Source organism: Lepidochelys kempii, chromosome 18, assembly GCF_965140285.1.
Source record: "Lepidochelys kempii isolate rLepKem1 chromosome 18, rLepKem1.hap1, whole genome shotgun sequence".
Classification (NCBI taxonomy): Eukaryota; Metazoa; Chordata; order Testudines; family Cheloniidae; genus Lepidochelys; species Lepidochelys kempii.
In genome coordinates, this window is record NC_136397.1 from 10,911,455 (window position 1) to 10,934,366 (window position 22,912).

General features: G+C 46.2%; 1 protein-coding gene across 7 annotated transcripts in view; it reads right to left on the reverse strand.

Moving 5' to 3' along the window:
* The window catches only part of KAZN (kazrin, periplakin interacting protein), a 736,353-nt gene that overhangs the window by 117,901 nt on the left and 595,540 nt on the right, over positions 1-22,912 (reverse strand). The window lies entirely within an intron of this gene.

A 22,912-nucleotide genomic window follows, 5' to 3' on the forward strand; every position in this document is an offset into this window, starting at 1 on the left:
ATGAGTACATTTTATAGACCAAAATCTCAATTGGTTTCTTCTAAAACAAATGGCTCCCTACTTGAAGTTAGACCAACTGGCCTAGCCTAATAAATAATAAGAAAGTCCCAAGTACTTCACCATTTGTTCTTGTTCACTTTTGAGAGAGAGTTACTGTGTATTAATTTTAGTTTTAAACCACCACGTCTCCCCTGCTCAAAAAGTGATTAGCTCGTAAGCTTAAAAGATTTATCAGCCATTACAGAACTTCATTCCAAAACCGATTAATAGGAAATTAATTGAAACAGCCATGAAAAAGTTATGCAAAGATGAACAATTACAGCCGTAGATTTATAGCTGCTACTAGCAAAGCATACGGAACATGGTGTGTGTGTGTGTGGGGGGGGTCACCATTTTTAATCATCATCATCAAGTAGGGTTTCAGCTTCACAGAACAAAGTTTGGACAAAAAAATGACTAGATTTATAATGCCTCAAACGGTTAGATTGCACCAATGTGCGCTGTTAAACTGCTGCTGTGTTTCATCCCAGAAGTGGCTGCATTTCACTGGTGAAGTGCATTAGGCTCCACGTGCCAAGGTCGTTTTAGCGAGTACAAAGCTCTCACGATCATTAACTTTGTCAGAATCAAGATCAGACACACAAGGCTTGGCCTGCTGTGGCGGCTGCTGCAGGAGCAGTGGGAGACTCCCATTCGCACCACCAGCATTCTGGAGCAGCGGAGACCTGTGGAAGTGACACGCTTGGCTTGCAGCAGAGCTGGACTCAAGCAGAGCACAACTGCCTGCTAGCCTGTCTAAGGAGCAAAATCAGCCTCAGTCTCAATTCAGATGCTAGTAAACAAGTCTCCATATCACAGTCCCGACCTCCACAACTATTTAGCCAAGTCAGCAGGGGGAACACAGACTCAATTCTCTTCTTGCTCCGGAAGGTGGCCCAGGATCAGAGCGATGCAGGGAGGCTTGTATTACAGGCTGCCCGTGCTGTACTTGTTCTGTGGATAAGGGCTCCAGCATTCAGGCATGGCCACCTGGTACCTTTCACCCAGGCTACTAATAAACCAGAAGTCGTCACCACAAACCAAAGGGGAAACCAACGATTTAACAGCTGTGTAATAAAAACTTGGCAGGAATCTCAAAGACTAAGCGCCTCCTGATAACACATTATAAGATACCACATGAGAACTATTTTAAAGGTCCCCCTTCTGCATTTTTAGTAGCCTGTTGTATCACACAAGTATCTGGGATACACTGGCAGAGTTACATTGACTTGAACGACACAACGGTGGTTGACACTCGCTGGGGATCTGGCGCTCAGCTTTCATCCCTGCTCTAAAATGCATCCTCCGGCCCTGATTCAAAGTACAACGCAGCCTTCGCATTTTGCGCAGGCGTGTGTGGTGAAATTCGCTCCCACGTAAGTATTAGACAAACACCTGTCAGGGATGATCTAGACAATACTTAGTCCTGCCATGTGTGCAGGGGACTGGACTAGATGACCTCTCAAGCTCCCTTCCAGTCATACGATTCTGTGATTATTTTCTTAAAGCAGGTAAAAGTACCTAGCAAGGAACACACTGTCCAAGGACTTTGGATCTGAATTAAATTCTTTGCCTCTAAAAGGAATGTAAGATGCTGGGCGACTAGTGTGTTTTCCCTGCTCCCCAACCCCCGCCGCAACTGCTTATTTGCTCTGCCAACTGGTAGGGGAAGCAGAAATGCACAGCACTATAGTTACAGAAATATGGTGGTGAAGTTGTTTGGATCCCTGCTCAACTGTACATTTGGCATTTGCCTGTCACTCGCCACCTCCTCCATTGCTGTGACAAGGGTTGAAAAGCCACGCCCACGCTTCTCCCGTCCCTTCCAGCGCAGCCTGAACTCGTACCACGGAAGGGTCGCAGGACCAAGTCTACGCAACTGGTGATTAGAAAGAGAGCCCCGGCCCGTGCATTTTTCTATTGCAAACATCTATTTCCTTACTGCTCAGAGGCCAGCATGATAAATGCTAGAAAGATCTCGGAGATCCAGTGGAAGGGGTAGGGGCTTGGGGCAGTGATGAAAACCAGATGAATCCTGGAAGAACTTATAAGTTTACATCACTTCTTCTGAGCACTTGGCAATAATCCATTCATCTACCATCAAGCCCCCTTTCTCTTTCTAAAAATAAAACTACATTCCAAGAACCGACCCAAAGCTCCCAGGTCAGTAAAAACAACAAACGTGACTCATCAAGGAAGATCAGCCGTGGGTGCTTCCTGCCTGCTCATTACACCCCTAGCTGCTGTCCCACATACGAATTGCTTATCCAGGAAGCTGCAGCCTCCCTTGTGTCCGGGATACTTTCTTGCGATGCCCAGGACCAGGAATCACCTTCTTACCCCTCGGCTTTAAGAAAAAGGGGTAACAAGGTGACTCAGAATTCTGGGGGCCCCGAGAAAGCGTCTCAATGGCACAGCTGGAACAGGATTGTTTGCTGGCTGGCAAAGCGTTCATGGTCATGTAATAGTAACTCTTATCAGAGAGCTCAGGACAGCTGAGGCATTGCTGTGGCCAGCACTCCAGAGAACAAACAGCGGGAATACATTTCAGAGGTTTACTGGACTGTAAGAAGAAGGGGGAAAAGGATGTTTTGTTAATCGTCACTGGGGGAGCAAAAGTTCAGCGCTTTTTGCATCCATGAAAGCTGGATCCTGGCTCTGGGGGCTGTGATGCTGAGAAGCTGCTTTACGTGAGAAACTTAGCCAAAGATTTTAGCCTGCCCAAGTTATGGCTGGTCTCTTAGAACGGTGTTACATTTTTGTTTTAATTGTAACCATATCTGTTTCCACTGTCCTCACTCAGAATCACAAACCTCTGTCACTGCTAACAAACCCCAAGTAGATCTCAGTGCTGTAATACTAAGTCAAGTGTGACGTCTCAGCTGAACCAAACAGGCTGGTGTATACGCTGTCTCTTTGGAGACAGTAAACTTGGTAATTTCTGTGTCCAGTGAGAGGGGCTGGATACTACAGGGGGACGCTTGCCCGAGGGGCTGATGGATTGGGGTACACAAAGTTAACTTGCAAGGCAAAGTAAAGGCTGGCAGAGCTTCTGAGGAGATTGTTTGGGGGTGGCTAACACACTGGAGTGACAGGGAGATGACGTCCTGTTTAGCACCAGCAAGTCGCTCTGTCACCAAGACAGGCAGGTAACACACTGACTTATGATCCTCAGCGCACCAAGATAGCAGCAGTGTCCCAACACCCAGTGGAAGGTGCCTCATGCAGAAAGCAAGTCTCAGCAGGCAGCAGACTCACAAAGGTCCGCCACAAAGGAAATGGAACCACAGAGATAATGGCTCGAGGGGAAGGTAAACAGGAAAGTTACTTATGCTGTGGCAGCTTAGTCCATCTCGGCAAACGAGCCGGTATAATTGCTCAGCCCAGACAACCAAGCCCCATTTAAATCCAAAGCTTGTTCCTTTTAAAGCAGCCAGGAGAATAATACTCATAGTTCATAGGGTTTCATTGTACCACAAGGACATTCTTGGGATGGACTCTAACTGGCCTTTCATGTCTCTTGCTACTATCAGGCCAATATCTTGCCCCCTCTCTCTTTTTTTAATAGTGCTCACTCAATTCAAGTCTTACCTGGGTCCTGATTCAACTCCCATTGAAGTCGATGGGAATCTTTCCATGGACTTCAATAGCAGCTTCATTGGGCCCTTTTGGGGGAAATTTCATGAGAGACAATCTCTTTCAGAGCCAGAGGGGCCAGGCCAGGTTCTTTTCCATTCTGAAAAGCCCAAGGGGTATTTTTATGGAGTCCCTGTCAAGCTCTGCCAGTTGCGTGAGGAGACGGCAGGTTGTACTCAGGGTAGCGGCCTGGGTCACCATCCAATTAGAATCTCCCTGGCTCTGAGCCCAGTCCCTGCAGCGCTGCCAGTTATCACATCGCTTTCCACTCCTCTCATGCAACCTCACGAGAACGCTCCGAAAACAAGCCTCCTCTGGAAGCCGAGCTGGCCCGATCTTGGCCGTACAGGCCCGTGGGCAGCAGTGCTCCCCTTGGCAGCACTGTGCAGGGCAGCAGACGCCACTGTTCATATGATCAGTATTTATTTGTGTCGTACTAAGAGACCCGATCAGGGCCCCACCATGCTGTACAAACACAGAACTGAAAGGTGCCCCAAAGTCAGTCTACCGCCAACCAAGGAAGGTTTCGGGAGGGAGGACTTTATAACATGAACCACATCTAAATAGTCTCACACAGACAGCTCCTCCCCAGCCATGACTGCACCAACCTCGGCCTTTCCCATTCATCATTGCGTAACATCCCTGGGGGAACTGACATTTGGAAAGTTCTTTTGCTCTTTATTTCACCTCCCCCTCCCGCCATGCTCTCAGCTGGAAAGAAGAGCCCAGTGTTACCAGCCAGCGCGCCCCAGCAAAGGAACCTCTCTGCTCTGAGACTGTTGGCAGAAAGCTCAAGGAAATGTTTTAAGAAGCCCTTATGGGGCTGCCTTTTAAGGTGTAAAGCAGCTGGGGCTCCCAAAAAGAGCCCCCAACCTGCTCATGAAGCCAGAGGACAAGTGAATGGTCCTGAATGTTTACACACTGCTGCGCTTACCCTCTGGGGCATACCCCAAAGCCAGCCCGCTTACCCAAGGGACTTTACATTCAAAGTGCAGAAGTGCAATAGTCTTATTAATATGTCTAGTGAGAGGACAGGGGAGAGTGGGTGAATGCATTAGCCCTTTGTCGCTCCAGACAGGACTGTACCATTTAACTTCAGTCACTGGTGAAAAGGAGGTCTCTCCACTTAATCCTTATAAGGTATTTGTCTACATCATAAAACGCCTGATGCAGTTTGACAGTCTGGCTAAGCAACCCAGCATCTGCAGGTCTTTGCTCACATGAGCATAGCGCGTGCCAGGGAAGGTTTCAGTCTGCACAGAGAATCAGGATGGCAAAGCTGCTATTTGAGGTCTAAGAGAAGCACTTTGCAAATGACAGCAAATGTAAGCAATCGTTTCCATTCCATCCCAGCGCAGGACACAACGAACCAGCATGCCTAGGGCAGGGACAGTAGATTAGGATATACTGTGCATATCTGAATGGAAAAACCTCACTGCTCTCATCCAATAATTTTACAATCAAGCCTTTTCAGTCAACAAGAAGCACGACGCTTGTGTCTCGAGTCCAAACACCTTGTTCTTGCTTTTCAGATCTTCTACCACATAGCCCTGGTCTCTGTCTGACCTGCGTCCTTTTGTGTGCCAATGACACCAGCCTCAATCCCTCTGCATTCTCTTCTCCCACTTCCAACTCTCTGCCTGCCGCCATGTTGCTCCCTGTGCATGGAACTTCCCCACTCCCCGACCCTCCCAAACCTACATGCCAAGCTACTGCTTCTCGTTCACAGCCCTTCCAAAAAACCCAACACCCAAAACCAAACCACGTCTGCTGTTCCCAGAAGAGAGCCGACCCACTCACAAAAAACTACATTAACCCACTTGTTAAAATGAACTGTAATATCTAGTGATACTTTAAATTAAAAATTTAATGCAAGCATCAAGGAGTGCACATGCCTCCTTAATGGAGCAACTGTAGGACCTTATCAGTATAATGCTTGCCCTTGACCACCAGGTCTTCTGAGCCTATGCAATGCCAGCTTCCTGCATGGTTAACTTATCCTCCTACAACCTTCATTTTTCATTCACCTGTTGTCAAAGTCGAAATGCCAGACTGTGAGCTCTTTTGGGCAGATGCAACCACAACAGAAAGGATGAATTTTCTAAGTCTCCTTTTCATCCTACTTTGTTTTTCAAACAAACACTGAGGACCCAACTCTGCAAAACACTTATACACGCTTCACACCTGAGCTCCATTAACATCCGTGCTGTGTGAGTAAAGTTGTGCTGCTCCTGTGCTATGCAGGAGGACATGCTAGACGGACACAGAATCCATGAAAAAGTACCTCCCATGTATGACCATTTGCCAGATCGGGCCTTGAAAGCATGAGCTCTTCAGAGCACGGATCACCTCTTTAATTATTTCTCTAAAGCTCTTAGCACTAAAAATTAATTGATTGAGGAGATGACAATGAGGCCACTGAGCTGACAGACTTATGAGCAGAGGACTGTAGAGTGCAACTGCAGGGCACGAGGTGATGCGTTCCTCGTGAGGAGCGGTGCTGTGATACGGGCAGATAGATAGCCTGCAGAACACAATAAGAGGGACCCATTGATTTTTTTCACGTTGCTTCAAGGAGTTGCTGAAAGGCCACCTGGCAGGTTGGTCGGGTTCGTAAAGGAGGCTCTCTTCTCTTCGCACTTCAGAGGGGAAGAGTTTAGCCCAGCAGCATTCCAGCTGGGGAGCTTTGAAAACTCACAAAGGGAGCCAGGAGACGAGAGAAGGGGAGGAAAGAGCAAAAGAAGAGGGGTGTGACAATGGAAATAAGGAGGCGGAGAAGAAAGGGCAAGAAAAAGGGCAGAGAGGAGAAAAAACAGAGTAAAAAGGGGGAAGTGAAGGAGGAAATTTGGAGAAGACAAGGAGAGAGGGAAACAAAGCAAGGACCAGGAGTGGGAGAGAGAAAGGGGGCAGGGCAGCAAGGAATGGATGGGGAGGGGACTGTCACTCACATCAGATGGGAGTGAAGATGGCATCAGGCCAGGGGAGTGGCTCTACCTACTACCCAATGCCTCTGCTCTTTGTACGGCCAACAGGACTGAAAACACAGGGGATTCAAGTGGGGAACGCAGAGGAGAAATTAGGATTTTCCCCAGCTCAATCACTCCTGCCTCCTCATCCCTGCTGAGTGCGTCAATCATTCCTCAGACACATGCAGTCATTGCCTTTACCCTGGAGTGCTTGGTCCTACGGCTACCTGGAGAGAATTTTGAGCCCAGACCAAGCCGGCTTTCGCCGAGGCTGGAGCACATGTGACCAAGTACTCGCGCTGACCACATTTGTTGAAAATGGCTTCTGGAGAAACTTGAAAACAGGCGCTGTTTTCATTGATCTAACAGCGGCATAGGATAGGGTATGGCACACTGGCCTGCTTGTGAAGATATCATGAGTCCTGCTACCTTGTGTCTCAGGCATCGTTGAACTGTTCCTATGAGGGAGAGTCCATATGAGGGAGAAGAGGCGTGCTTGGAGGTGACAGAGCAATGGGTTGCCCCAGGGCTCTGTGCTTTCTCCAACCCGGCCGTGGAAGTTGAGCAATCAAACCACCCTTTGATGGAACCTGGGACCTCTGGATCCTAAAGCCTGAACTTCCATTAGCTGAGCTAAAGAAGCCAGGTCTGTCAGACAAGGAGATAGCAGGCTGATTGACCTCTATATGGGGCCTGGTCACAACATTCTGAGGTGTGGATTACGTAGACCAGGCAAAGTGTCGTTTTAACATATGTGGGCTGAGGGTGTACTTCAATCAGCTAACACATGTTAAAATGACAACTTGCTTTGTCTACACTAGTATTTTGACATGGGACAGGTAACATATGTTTAAAATACACCCCCCGCCCACTGTGCACATGGCCTTTAATCTTTCCATTTCAATTAACTCTCTCCACATCAATTCAAACAGATTCAACCAATACCTTTCACCCCTGCACATATACTTCAAACAGAAAAAACACCAACAACAAATGGCAGCGACGGACGAGGAAAATTAACCGCATAATTGTACTATTTAACTCAGTGAAGTGTTTAGGGATATTGAGATACACAAAATAATTATGTCTCTCAGTAAACGTGACACTAGATGAAAAATTCATAGCAAAGGAAGACAGAATAATTTGTCTATAATTCAGAGTGACTAAATACTACTGTAATGGGAAAATTAGATTAGAAAGATCAAATAGATTGTGTGTGTTGTGTATAAGGAGAGGAAGAGATTAGACATCTATCTATAAAGAGAGAGAAAGATTAGATGGAGAATACCTCACTCAAAGAACCTATTATTAAACTAAGGACAGGCAATAGAGAAGGATTCATTATTGAGACCTCTGCCTATGTGAAATAATGTAGGAACAAAGAGGACAAATCCCAGGAATTCCTTTGTGTTCTAGGCATCAGAACAAGATCTAAGAAATAACCATTGCAACTTGGTTTTAGAGGAGAAAGGTAAGAAGAATACAGGCAGGCAGGAAGGCAGAGATTGTGCAGCACAGACAGGTGGAGGGATGGCCTTGTGGTTAAGGCACTGGACTGGGACACCAGAGATTTGCCCTGAATTTCCAGCTTTGCCACCTATTCTCTGTGTGATTCTGGGAAAGTCACTTCATCTCTGTAGGCCTCAGTTCCTCATCTGTAAAATGGAGATATTTTTCCTGTCTACTTACACTGTACAAAGTAATTACAATTTGTCTACTTCCACTGTAATATTTTCAGGGCAGGGGCCTTCTCTTACCTTGTTCGTACAGTGCCTAGCACAATGGGGTCTCAATCATCTTGGTGCTACTAGAATACAAATAGTTAATAGTAAGTAATAATGATCTTTATTACTCGTGATAATAGATTAATCAAAGTAACCCAGCTCGCTTTCCCCAGCTCAGGCTGGGTAGGTAGGGCTTGCACAGGAAACACATTTTTGTAATGTAAGCTGAAGCCAAGGTGATAGGAAAGACAAAGAAACATGAAACTCCCTGGGTCATTTTTCACAGCAGAACTGCCCCTTGAAGTTTGTAAGGGGTGCCCTGGGCTTTCCTTTAGCTTGATCCTAGCTTCAAAATATTCTCTAATTCTCTGGAATACTAAGGGCCCGATCCAGTGAGCACTGAAGTCCATGGGAGTCTTTCCAATGGCTTCAATGGTTCTTGAGTCAGGCTCTAATTCTCTAAAGGCATCTCCTCACAAGGCCACAGCGCTCAGACCTCAGCAACATGCTGTGAAAGAAGAACGTGGAGACCAGCTTGTCACATTAACATTCACTTAATTTCTGCTGTATCTACGTCCCAGCCATGAAATTCGAATCGTCACCACGACTGACCCCTAACATTCATCAACCCCATGCAGTGTTTACACACACAACAGTCATCCTGTCTCTACACTTTGTTATAGACTCAGTCTTCAGGCTTAGTCTTTAACGGTGACTTCATAATAAAGTTGTATGTTGGAGCAGAACGGTTTCTCGTGAAGGATCCGGAAGCGCTTTACAGATGGTTTGACCAGGAACTGTGGAACAGAGTCGCCTCTGGGACTGAGTGCAGCAGTTGTTTCAGAGAATAATGTAACACTGTGCACAATGAGTTAGGACAGCTAGTCAGTCAGAGCGCCAGATCTCAGGGAAAATTTCCATAGGTGGATCGGAACTGCCCTAGCTGGAATTTAATCAGTAATACATTGCTAAAAGTGCTGTAGGATCTTTACTGAACACAGTAGTTTCACATCTCTTCTGAGAAGCAGACCTTCAGAAGCATAGGCCATACTTCTGGCAACCCTCCGGGGCGGTGGTCCAGTACTCCTCAAAGACAATTTAGTCTGTAATCTCTTTGGGGCAATTTGTCACATATATTGACATTATAGGTGCCAAACTGTCCCTTTGTTCTGGGTCTATAAGGAGCCTAGAGCAACGGGGCCCTGCTCCACAACCAGGGCCCCAAGGTGCTACCGTAGTACAAGTGATCATTATAATCAGGGACTTGCCTCCACTGTCCAATGCCATTATGTTTCTACACGTTAACTGAGACGTTAAATATATGTTCGCACACAGGAACCTCAGGGTAACCATGACCCCAGTCACCATCTACACTGAGCAGTATCATGTCTATTATGTTATAACAGGTCGTCATTTCCCAGTGTAAACTAATCCTTAGAGGGGAAAGTGAAACCTACCGAATCATTAACCGCATCCACCAGGCCAGACTGCTTTGCTAGGAACAGCAGATCAGCCCACCTCCAAAAGTGGTCTGACTGAGGTCTGTGTAAACAATGTGTCATCCCACTGAGTAGGCATTGCAAAATCCCAACAAACAGGCAGCCGACTTTATAAAATCTAACAAACACCTGCTCCTGATTCAATTTATCCCAAGAATATTGATGCTTCCAACACCAGATAAATCGAGAGTGCAGGAATGTAATACGGAATACTCTATCATTATACTAAGTTTGCAGCAGCTCTCTATTTAATTAGAATTCCCTTTAGAAGATCTTCTTTAGTGCAAAAAAACCAGCAGGCAGCAATTCACTCACTAAACAGATTCCTTTACTGCAAAAGAAGAGAGTCTCTGGGAAAAAAAAAAATCAAATCAAAGTCAGCATTCATTGAAAATATTGCTGTAGGGATTCGAATATAATTTGTGTTACATATCAAACACTTTCAGTGACTGGATGAGCAAATCACCTTAGTCTTTTGTTTGGATTAATAAGTTAGGTCTTTGAAAAGCGGATTGGGTTTTTGTACAGAGTCCTGTGCTTCTAATAGGGAGGTAAAAGAAAATCTGGACAATCTCTAGAGATAGCTTCCGCTCTACACAGCAGGCTGGGAAGTCTGTGTATCCATTTCCACAATTAAATATATGTTGTTGTGGCCAGCCTGGCGCTCAAATAGGATTAAGCGACCACACAAGAGGTGGCGATGGAAGGAGAGAAATAAATAAATAAAATAATCAGAGCTTCAGGGCCTGAGCCTATCTTAAAACAGAGCCATAAGTGCTTTGCTGAATGAAGATGGACGGAAACAGGCACTTAAGTGTTCTGAATTAGTGCCTTAGTCTGTTCCTTTTTACCGAGCCAGGTTTGTTCCCTATGCTACAGTCTCCAATACCGAGTCCTGTAGAGTTTGAAACCTCCCAAGAAACAAGGCTTCTGTCACTTCCCAAGGGGGACGGCTGTACAATAACACAGCTCATTCATCCAGGTCTTCATCTCAAGCTCCTACAATTCTGCAAAACACCTGGGTACAGCCAATTCCCATAACGCAGCCTCTTAATAATACAACTGCCCACGTCTGCTCTTGCTGGCTATTTATTTGTTAGACAAACAACCTGACTCTAGAAGGGGTCTGAAGTAAAGTCTGTTTCAAATGCAGTCCCTAAAAGTCATGATAGTCTTGAAAATGTGATTAGCACAATCCAGGGTCACAGAATCAGAAAGCTAATGCAGACAGGGGTTAATGGGCTGCAGCTCAAAAGGGTGTTACTTGGACAGCATGTGAGCAAAAATAGAGATGGTGTGTGATGGGATTAGCACCCAAGGAAGGAACAATGGGATAAAGACAAGCAGACTACACATTTGTGTTCTATTAGGAATCAAGAAAACCACTTGGGTCATTCATACAAACACCCAGCCCTGCCTGGATTCAACCTTTATTCTGCTAAATAAATAGAATGTTTATCCAATTTATTTATATGAAAACAAAGGAAAGTCAGAACTCTGTTCCTTTCCCCCACAGAAGGGTTTTAGTGAAGTAAAGGGACACTGCGTTCATCTTATCACCTTGTTCATGTTGCATTAAGCACAGACAAAAGCGTGAGAAATGTATTTCAAGTACATAAAGAGGGACGATTATCTGTATTTTGCATTCAGACTATTACAAAGCAAACCCCTTCAGGAGATCTCTGCAATTTAAGAACAAGAAAAGTGTTGTCTCAGCATTTTGTGGGATTGCAGTTTTAATATTTAAATATTTCAGGAGAAGTAACATCACAGTACATGAATTTTCTATCTCCAGATGAGAATTAACATCTGTCACTAATCACTTGGCCAGCATCAAGCTGGTGTCAGTGAAGCAAAGTTATGCAAAAGTGAGGCTGTTAAAATTACTGAAGCCTAGTAAAACAAACACTCCAGGCAAAGCTATTCCAGATCTCAATGCTTCCCTCCGCTTTAAGCACCAAGTATTCCATATCCATTCTAAGTTTCTACATTGCACTTGCAGGTTTAAAACCAACAGCAAGAATAGGCTTCTATAATTTTTCCACTAACAACCATAAGTGTCACTTTACATGATCTGTACACTGCTGTAAGAGCACCTTGGCATTTATTGTGTACAGGATCTAGAAGAATACAGGTTTTTACACAGAGGTATTGCAGAGATAGGGTAGCCTAGTGGATAGGGCACTGGACTGAGAGTCAGGAAAGCTGAGTTTTATTCCTGGCTCTGCTAATGACCTGGAGTGGGTTCCCTAGGGAGATGGTGGAATTTCCATCCTTAGAGGTTTTTAAGGCCTGGCTTGACAAAGCCCTGGCTGGGATGATTTAGTTGGGGTTGGTCCTGCTTTGCGCAGTGGGTTGGGCTAGATGACCTCCTGAGGTCTTCCAACCCTAATCTTCTATGATTCTATGATGTTCTGTGACCTTGGGCAAGTCACTTCACTTTTTGTGCCCATTTCTTCTCTCACTCTTTGCCTTGTCAATTTAGACTGGAAGCTTTTACAGGCAGGGGCTCTCTCTTACTATGTATTCTCATAGGGCCCAGCACTTCTGTCATAGAAATAATAAATTTTCAATTGCATTAAAGATACAGATTTATTTCTTATTCCTCATTGTGTGTAACAGCTTTTTAGAAGGTGGACAATAAAAAGTCTTTCCCTGCTAACACTCTCCCAGCAATCACACACACACACTTACTTTATGATGTTTCAGATTAAGTAAAAGCCAATTTGGTTGCCTGTGTTTACTTCCCTGTCTGTGTATCAGGGTGTCTGATTTCTCTGCTGGCACACAAGTGTACCACCCGCCCCAGATCAGCAGGAGGAGATCACACATTGCTTTTCAGCATGACACACCAAAATACTGGATATATAATTTTTTTTTTAAAGAAAAAATTAGGAACTGCCACGACTGCCAGAATCATTGATTCACTCAGTGTAGTATCCTACCTCCTACACTGACAAATTTCAGCAGACAAACCCCTGTCAGCAGGCGCCTTTCTCAGCCTGCTCTACAAACACAGCCAGAGAGTATGCAAAGTGCAAACACCCTCTTCTCCCAGCGTTCAACACAAACCCTCTTCCCAGGCTTAGCAGCACCTTAATTTCCTTCTCGGGACTGCTCAGCCCACACCCTGGATCTTCTCTCTTCTGAACAGCTCATCCTGCTGTCAGGGTGTCCAGATTTCAACCAGAAAGTTCGGTTAAAAAGGAAACCTGATCGCGTCCAAGCCGATCTACTGACTGGACACCCGAAGTCCAGTTACTGAGGGAGGGGGAGGTGCCATGTCATCACCTGCACCAGCCTCTACTCAGCTGGGGCCGCGTCCTACCTGCGTCGGGCAGCTGCAGCTCCCAGCCCTGGCTCCACAGGCAAGTCCCTCCTGACCTTGCAATCCTACCCACTGCCCTTATATCAAGGTGGGATAACCAGTTACATCTGCCTGGAGAAATGAGAAGGACCCATGCAACTCTCTCCCAGCAGGATCAAGAGCTGGTAACAGAGTGGGAGGTTTCAGGAAACAATGGCCAGTATATTAACCCACATAGCCTCGTGACCCATCAGCTTATACGCTAAGTATCACATTGAATTGCTTTTGTCATTATTTTCCTAGCTAGTGTACATACCAGTACACTGTTATTCACACATCTAATCACTCCCTCCTTTTTATTTGCAAATTTCTAACATATAGTGGTTACTTACCAAACTACTGTTTTCACTGACCTATTTGCCTCAACAGTAACTATTTCAAAGCGGCTTTCTACCAAGCCTGCATGACTTGGGCTGCAATGGATTATTTCCATAAAAAGTTGATGCAGCCTTTTGCTCACGGCAGGATTCCAGAGTCTATTTGTAAAATAAATCAGACTCTAAAATAATTAAAAACAAGGGGGGGGGGGAGAGAGATTGCACACGCCTCACAAAGTTGCTGCAATCTGGAGCTGCTCAGAATGACAGTAGCAAGTCTGCACTATGGCCTCATCCCCTCCACTATACCCCTTATGCTCGGTCGGGGGGGACGGGACACAGACTATATTAGAGCAACCTATGGCGTTCCCATGCAGTATCTGTGTGAAGGAATTCTCCCCTAGCTAGTTAGGGTTTTTTTCAGCCCCCTGTATACCACTGCAGGGGCATACAGTGGCCATAGGGAGGTGGGGAACTCTCCCAAGATTTAAAAAATGTATATATAGCTTTTATAAACACTCCATACAAAGCATTAAACATTGAAAAAAATTCCACGTGCTTTTAAAAAACAAAGTAGAGGTGGATGAACTATTCCTAATGTTTGGTTTTGTCAATGAAATTTGGACTTTATTTGGGAACTTTTTGTGAATTTTTAATACTTGCTAAATTTGTCATGCTAATAATTTTCCAGTGAAAAACTTTATATGAAAAATGCCAGCTGATTTAGGTTGACCAGATGTCCCGATTTAATAGGGACAGCCCTGATATTTGGGACCTTTCCTTATATAGGCGCCTATCACCGCCCACCCCACCCCGATTTTTCACACTTGCTATCTAATCACCCTAAAGTGATTGGTTGCTGCTGAGAGAGATAGTTTCATCTTTTTCTGTGATTAGTAATTTCTTAACACCACTGTATGGTTGGTCACTTGGTGCCACATGGTATTTCCTCTTCCCTTCCAAAACTACGGCCCAGTTCCTGCAATGTGATCTGTGGGAGCAGATCCAGCATAGCAAACTCTCACAATTTTATCATGAGCCTCACAATATTTGGAAAACATGAACCCTAAAGGTTCAAATACCAGAAGGCAAATAAAAAGTCCCCACATTTAAGTTGGACACACTTTTTTCTTTCTGAGAATCTGACTAATGATTTTTGAAAGCTTATGGATGGCAATACTGCAGATCTATGCATGTTCTCTGCCTGAATTGGTTTCAAAACATTCCTAAAGTAGTTTTCCTCTAGCATATTTGGCAATTGCAGAATACATGATGGTGTCCTATAAAGGTTTTATTGGCATTCATTCAGGATCAGCTGCATAACTTCATCACAAGATTAATGTGCCATTCCTAAATTCATGTTGATAAAAATGTTTATTCCACTCCATACTAATATGTATTCTATGGACATATTAATTATATACATATATATTTATACACACTCGTAATACACACTCACTAGGGCCCTACCAAATTCGCAGCCATGAAAAACGTGTCACGGACCATGAAATCTGGTCTGGTGTGCAGATTTCATGTGGGAGACCAGCGTTTCACAAACTGGGGGTCCTGACCCAAAAGGGAGTTGCAGGGAGGGTCACAAGGTAATCGGGGGGCGGGGAAGGCGGGTGTCACAGCATTGCCACCCTTACTTCTGCGATGCCTTCAGAGCTGAGCGGTCAGAGCGCGGCAGCTGCTGACTGAGGGCCCAGCTCTGCAGGCAGCAGCGCAGAAGTCAGGGTGGCAACACCAGACCGGGCCACCCTTACTCTGTGCTGGTGCTGGCAATGGCTCTGCCTTCAGAGCTGGGCTCCCGGCCAGCAGCCGCTGCTCTCCAGCGGCCCAGCTCTGAAGGCAGGGAGTCACCAGCAACCACGCAGAAGTTAGGGCAGCAGTACCGCAAATCCCCCTACAATAGCCCTGCGATCCCGCCCCCCACAACTCCTTTTCGGGTCAGAACCCCTACAGTTACAACACTGTGAAGTTTAAGATTTAAATAGCTGAAATCATGACATTCACAATTTTTAAAATCCTACGACCATGAAATTGACCAAAATGGACCATGAATTTGGTAGGGGGCCCTAACAATCACACACAATAAACAGAAACCAACAAGGTAACACAACAAGCAAACCTCAGTCTCTCTCTCTCTCAAGCCAAACACTCAATGCAAATAAAACAAGGAATTCTTAAAACCCAGACAAGCAGCACAAAACAGGGGGAGGTGCATTCCACAGGGCTGCTATCATGACAGAACAGAAAAAGGACAGGGAGGGAAAGGTTAGTGAAACGAGAGAAATGCTAACATGGCATTAAAAAAAATAATAATCAGCACTGAGGCATGCGGTGAAGCACATTTCCTGGCCCCTATCGATCCCTGGGTTGTGTTCTGTTTACAGTTTCCACCCCCCTAGAGTTTTCAAGACAGATGCGCAAGACTGCAGGGAACATTCACAGATGAGCTGCTCTCCCTTCTCTAAGAGTTTAGTTTTTTTTCTGGCTAGATGAATGCTCTGTCGGCTGCACTGGGATGGAACAAGAGCTGCAGTCAAGGCTACATATCCATGTATTTTCTGGGGATATTGAATCCAGGATATTGAATCTCAGCGAGATCTGGGAAGAGGTGGATTGAGACTAAAATGCGGCTTCCAAAACTTCATCCTCTGATCACCTAGACATCCAGCAGCCCTCTTCCCCCATCCTCCCATCATAACCATAAGGGTAGCCTAAAATTCCTCCTTATCTGTAAGGGGTTAAGTAGCTCAAATAACCTGGTTGGCACCTGACCAAAGGAACCAATGGGGACAAAAGATGCTTTCAAATCTGGGGAGGGGGGAAAGAGGGTTTATTTTGTGCTCTTTGTTTAGGTGGTGGTTTTCTCTTGGGACAGAGAGGTCAGACAGAAATCCATCTTCTCCAACCCATCCTAATCCAAGTCTCCAATATTGCAACCTGTATAGGTAAGCCATGCAAGGCAGATTAGTTTATCTTTTGTTTTACGTGAATTTTCCCTGTGTTAAGAGGAAGGTTTATTCCTGTTTTCTGTAACTTCAAGGTTTTGCCCAGAAGGGGATCCTCTGTGTTTTGAATCTGAATACCCTGTAAAGTATTTTCCATCCTGATTTTACAGAGATGATTTTTACCTTTCTTTTCTTTTTTTTTTTTTAAATAAAATACTTTTTAAGAACCTGACTGATTTTTCCATTGTTCCAAGACCCAGGAGGTTGGGTTTTTGATCATTTCATAACCAATTGGTTAGGATATTATTCTCAAGCCTCCCCAGGAAAGGGGGTGTGTAAGCCTTGGGGGGGATATTTTGGGGGACGATGTCTCCAAACAGTCTCTTCCCTGATTCTTTGTTAAATCGCTTGGTGGTGACAGCGTACCAGGGTTTAACCTAAGCTGGTAGAAATAAGCTTAGGGGGCTTGCAGGCGGGTCCCCACGTCTGTACCCTAGAGTTCAGAGTGGGGAAGGAACCCTGACATCCCCTCTAGACACTCTTCATCCCAATCCCGTGCCTCTAAGCATCCCCTCCCATCTCCCCCCTAGATTAAATGCTTTGCAGTCCCACTCCAAGACACTTGCTACCACTGGAGTTCTTTGAACCCTCCTCCACAGATAAACTCAGTTCCAAGTCGTGTGTCCCTTCATGAGCCTGATCCAACGCTGATTGACTTCAGTGGGTGTTGAACCAAGCCCTGAACAACAGGGGGGTTTTTGAGAGAGTGCATTTCAGACAGCTGTATCACTCGGTTTAAAACCAGATTTTAAAATAGTTGGTACTCTCCGTGGATTGGTATAAGAAGACCCTGAGAGAAGCTGAATAGCTACAGGCCAGATACTCGGCTGGTATTAACTGGCGTAGCTCCACTGAAATCAATACAGCTATGCTGGATTTATACCAGCTGAGGATCTGTCCCTATTTCTCTTTTCCTTTTGCCAATTTTATCTTCCATTTGACAGTCATTGATTCCCCAGCCATTATGGCTAGCGAGGAGCTGAAAGTCATTAATGTGCTTTTAAAATAACAGCTGCAATTTACATAGCATTTTTCTCCAGCTCAAGCATCATTGTGTACCAACACTATCAATGCACCTCTGGAGAGCCCTAGGAAATTGCATTTGAGTTAACTGCAGCTATCCGGGGGTGAGGAAGAGTGATGGACAGACGAGGCACATCCTGCTAACTAGGAACTCCAGGGAGATTTTATCGATCTCCCAAGACCTGCACTTATTACAGCGTTACCAGCTTCCGCGATCACAAGTCTCATTATATTTGTTTTTTTCTTAAGGTGCTAGAGCCTGGGGGCATCTGATTAGAGGAGAAACTTGGCTTTCAGTTCAAAATAAAAAGAAATTTCCAGCTCTCATCATTCTGGAGTGAAGCCTGAAAATGTGAACCCTAAAGGTTCAGAAACCAGAAAGCACGAGAAAAGAACCCCACACTCACGTTTCTTTAATTCTCCCGATTGTTAACACCAGCCTCACGATAGCTGGAGGGACCCAACTCAGGACTTTTCAGTGCTTGGGATCTGCAACACTGTGATTGCTTTATACTTTTAAATTTCGTCCGCGTCAACCAAGTGCTGGGGTAAAACAAAAAGCCCGCCCCTTGCAAGCACTTTCCCAAACAAGGGTGGTGGTTACTTTCACTGCCATCACCGCAGGCTCACCTCAGTCAGCTCTGGTCACAGCAAAAGTCTCTGCCCTGGCTCCAGGGAAGCCACCAACAGCCTCTGAGGCTCCCTGCTTGATCAAAGCCGCAGCAAGCGCATCCATTTCTAGCTGGCCTAGCCACCTCTAGAGGGGAACAAAGTGCCACTCTGAGCAAGTGGGGGCTACATTTATCTTTAGACCAGCAAATTTGCCAGCGTTTGAAAGACGAGTTCCTTCCCTGACTGGTAGGTGGATTGGAGCCATCAGGATAGGCTGCTGGCTCTGGGTAAGAACTGGTACTTCCTGATTTCATTTACAGTTCATTAATAGAAGGGTCTTGTGCTGTAAAAAATCCACTCTCCATATTCCAGTGATGTCCCAATGAGCATCCACCAGTAACCTAGCTTCGTGTTTCTTTCCCTGTCTTGATACATTTGTTCTACAGCCGCGGTTCTGGGCTCAGGACCCATTTGCAAATATTGATAGCCTCTTGCAACTCCGTAAATAGCCCAGGGAATGATGGGTCCTGCCCCTTGGGGGGAGCAGGAGGCCCAGAGTGGGGGATGGGTCTTGTCCTAGGAAGGGGGTAGGAGACCCTGGAGGGGATGGTGTTGCAGAACCCACCCCTCACTCATCCTGCAGTGGCAGCTCCGGTCCCATGGGGCTGGCTGGACTCAGTTTCCCGCTCCAGGCAGTCTAAACTCGGGGGTTGCAGTGCTGCTCAGGTTTGACCCTGCCCCCACAATGGGGGTCAGCTGGGCTAAATTTGAGTGAGTGGCATTGTGACCAGGCACACGGGGTCACAGCATCCCCCACTCAACTCTGGCCTGGCTGGCCCCCCACCATCCTGACAGAGCAGCGGCTGTGCGAAACCCGAGCAGCACTGAGACCCCAGAGGCAGAGCCCTGCATGGATACCCAATTTATATCCACAGATATAAAGCGGATATTCATGGAGCTGCAGGGCGTTAGCAACAACGAGTGAGACGAGCAGGGCCATGGCCAACGACCGGGCAGGAACCACAGCGGTAAAATCAGCAGCACGTCGGGCCTCGGTGCTGGAGGAGCCAACGCCCAGCCCAGGCAGCTCCTCCGGTGTGGCCATACTGCCCCCAGCCCTGCCCCATGGGGCAGGCACCAGGCTCACCGGCAGCTGTCCCTGGTCATGCTAGCGTGGTGAGCTGCTGACGGACATAAATTGTGTATCCGCGCCGGGCTCTACCCGGAGGTCATGATGCCCGGACAGGGCAGCTGAGCCCAGCCAGCCCCACGGGAGTAGGGCTACCCTGTGACCCTTTGAAACATTCTGGCCACCCGATTTTAGGTCGTGACCCACAGGTTGAGAAAACTTGTTCTACATAGAGTGCTAACAAGGTTCATGACACACTGCTGATGCAAGGGACTGCATCCATCTGCTCAAAACAGGCTGGTGAAAAACCACAGCAGCAATAAACGGCAGAGCCCTGAAGTCGGTGGGTAGTGTTCTGTCCCATACACATCTTTGCAATCTGTCTTTTGCAACCAGTAAGCATCTCCATGCCAGGTATGCCATTCATGGCAATGCTTAGCCAGCATCCTTAGGGCTATGTGCTGTAGCTGCTTCGGGATCAGATGCCGTTTCTTGTCCATCGCTAAGTCGATGCAAACAGCCATCTGTCGATGCAGAAAGCATCTACATTATGGCCCGTAGCACCGACACGCCCTCAGTTTCCCCCTCAACACGGATAACTCTTCCCAACCTCACAGGGGTATTGTGAGGTTTAATTCATGCTTGCAAGTGTGTCTCAAACAAGAAGACACTACACAAGAATAAAAAAATATTCATAGCCAAAGGGGGGGTAACTGTGCTGTTAGGGATTATTTGAGCATCTTTCGGAGTCTAAAAGTTGGGATTCATCCATCCCTGGTGTGACTCTTCTCTTGCTCTTTTCCTACAGGCCTGATACGGTGGCGTTAGCAGATGTTGCCTGACAGCTGCTGCTTGCTTGGTTTTCCCCTAAACAACCAACAACAGCCACAGATTGTAGTTTTTCGTACTTGGGGCCCATAAATTCCTTTTATGCCAGTTGCATTCAGATTACACCTGCCTGCAATTTATCCCCTACGTTTTGTAGCTGGGTAGAAAGCACTTTCGGCAACAGCATTCAGCTTTCGTGTCCCTAGCTGCACCTCTGGCACTCAGAGGGAGTTGGTTTGCTTCCCCGGCTGGGATAAGGCCAGCCGCTGTGCACTTGACCTTGAAATCTCCAAGACAAGATAGGGAATGTCTGCACTTCGGGCTGGGAAGTGATTCTCAGCTTGAGGAGACATACCCACGCTGGCTTGCTAAAAATATAGAGTAACCAAGGCAGTGCAAGTGGTAGGAGGGGCGAGTTGCCTGAATACAGACCTAGCACCTTGGATGGGTACCAACTCAGGTGGCTTGCTCTAGCTGCCATTTGTACCGCTGTGGTTACATTTTATTTTCTGGGCACTAGCTCGACCAGATCTTGGACTCTCACCCCCTTGACCTTGGGATCACACCCCACGCCAAGTGTCGACAGACCCTTACTCACCTCAAGAGTTTTTAATTCTTCCTCTTCAACGTCTTTGTCATTTTTCCCCCGCTTACCTTCCTGTATGACACTCAGTCCCTCTGCTTTGGGGACACATCTGCCAGAGATCCAACTCAAACTAAAGGGAGCAACTTGTATTTTCCTTGAGCTGGTTTTCACACCACGAATTAGAGCGGCTAAAACATCCTAGGAGATCTTCTTGTCGGTCCCTCTGCTGCTTTAGACTGCCACTTTGTGTCCATCATTTAAATCATCACCACTCTTCTTAAGGGACCAAGCAGCATCACGACACAGTAAATCCTTGGTAGGGACAGTGATCCCCATACTGCATGCCTTGAGCCTCACAAGTTCTGTTGTTTCAACCAATAATATTTTCTTACAAAGTGGTCTAATTTTAAAGGGGAATTTCAGAGCCGAGTATTTACGTCCCTGTGTGTAGTAGGATCAAATCTAGAAACGACACAGATTTTTTTCCCCCCACCTGGTGCTTCTTAACATCACAGCCTATGCAAGATCAGAAATAACACGGCACCCCCTTTAACAGTGCAGCTCAATGCATTGAAAATCCAAATGCAAAATCTTTTATTTCAACCTTACCTAAGGGCTTAGAGCAGCCACAGAAGAGGATTTAGATCAGGTCTGCACTCAAAGTTAAGTCAACCAGCTATGTCGCTCAGGGGTGTGAGACCCACACCTTTGAGTGACACAATTAAGTTGATCTAACACCCGTGTAGGCAGTGCTAGGCCTATGGAAGAATTCTTTTGCCAACTAGCTGCCACCTCTCGGGGAGGTGGATTAACTACAGTGACAGGAGACTGGAGTGAGTGGCTACAGTGAAGCAGGTACAGTCCTGCAGCAGTGTTTCAAGCGTACACTAGCCCTGAGCCCTAGTTCACAAGCTGAGTAAACTGGAGTAGTAGTTTATCAATGTTTTCATTTGGAGATATAGGCTCATTCTCTCTAATACTCAGACAAGCCATGCAAGTCACCAGGAGACAAAGGCAAAGCCATGAGCAAGTTCACTGCCATCTTCAAGAGGAAACTTGAAGGGATTTATAATATAATTTTCCAGGTTAAACTATCTCACAAGTGTTGTGAGCTGGAAAGCAGTAGCCATTGTGGCTAGCTCGATCCCATTATTATCTCACACAGGAGGCAAAGAGCAGCTCTGCAAAGAGACCACGGTGATCTTCTGGACAAGAGTAGGAACGACAACATGTCCTCGGTTATATTCGTATGCAGGTTGGTCATGGCCATTCCTGGTCATTCTGCCATTGGCAGCACATTGTCCAACTTACAGGGTGACCGTGCTCACAGACAGTATTGTAATTTAAAAAAAAAAAAATCACCCAAATCTACAGTGGTTAGAGACACAAATAAAGGTACAACGTCCTGAACAACCTGTCAAGAGGAGGAATCGTAGCCAGCTCTATTAAGAAAACCTCAGTTCTGCTAGGATGGGTCACCGGCCACCCAAGTCAGTCTCACACACGCGCACGCACACACATGCCGGTTTCCATCTCAAAAGAGACAAAGCAAGGCAAAAGTCTGGAAGAAAAGAAACAACTAAGGAAATAAGAAAGCAGAATGATTTATTTCAACCCAGGGAAACAGAAAACTAAGCCTGAGGGATTCAGCTAAGCTGGACTCAGCCCCGCCCCTTTGCCCCCATCACTTCACCAAGCCCTGGTTGAAACTCAAGGCATCAGTGCATAATTTGTTAAGGCTCTGCAGCTTTCCTGACATTCACTGGCATTCATGGCTACGCCCATCATGTAATGCTGAAACAGGGCATTGGGGGTGGGATGCAGACAGGCGCACACATGGATAATTGTCATTGGGACACCATCCATTTCAAGGAGAAAGCTCTCTGCTGGAGAGGCTGCAGAAGGCTCAGTGAATGTTCACTATATAGCAGAGAAATTCAGGCCTGTCTATCGGGCTAAGTCTGGAAGCATGGGACAGAATTTTGGTGGGAGTGAAATCATTTCACCTGGGCCCTTATAAACAACTTCCCTTTCACCCTAAACTAGAAGCCCTTAAGAAGCAGCCCGGTTGCTTCTGACCCCAGCAGATAAAGGCAGAAGGCTCTGGGGTGACTATAAACCCTGTGATCAGAATGAAAAGGGCAACTTTTTGTTCCTCTTTGGTAAATA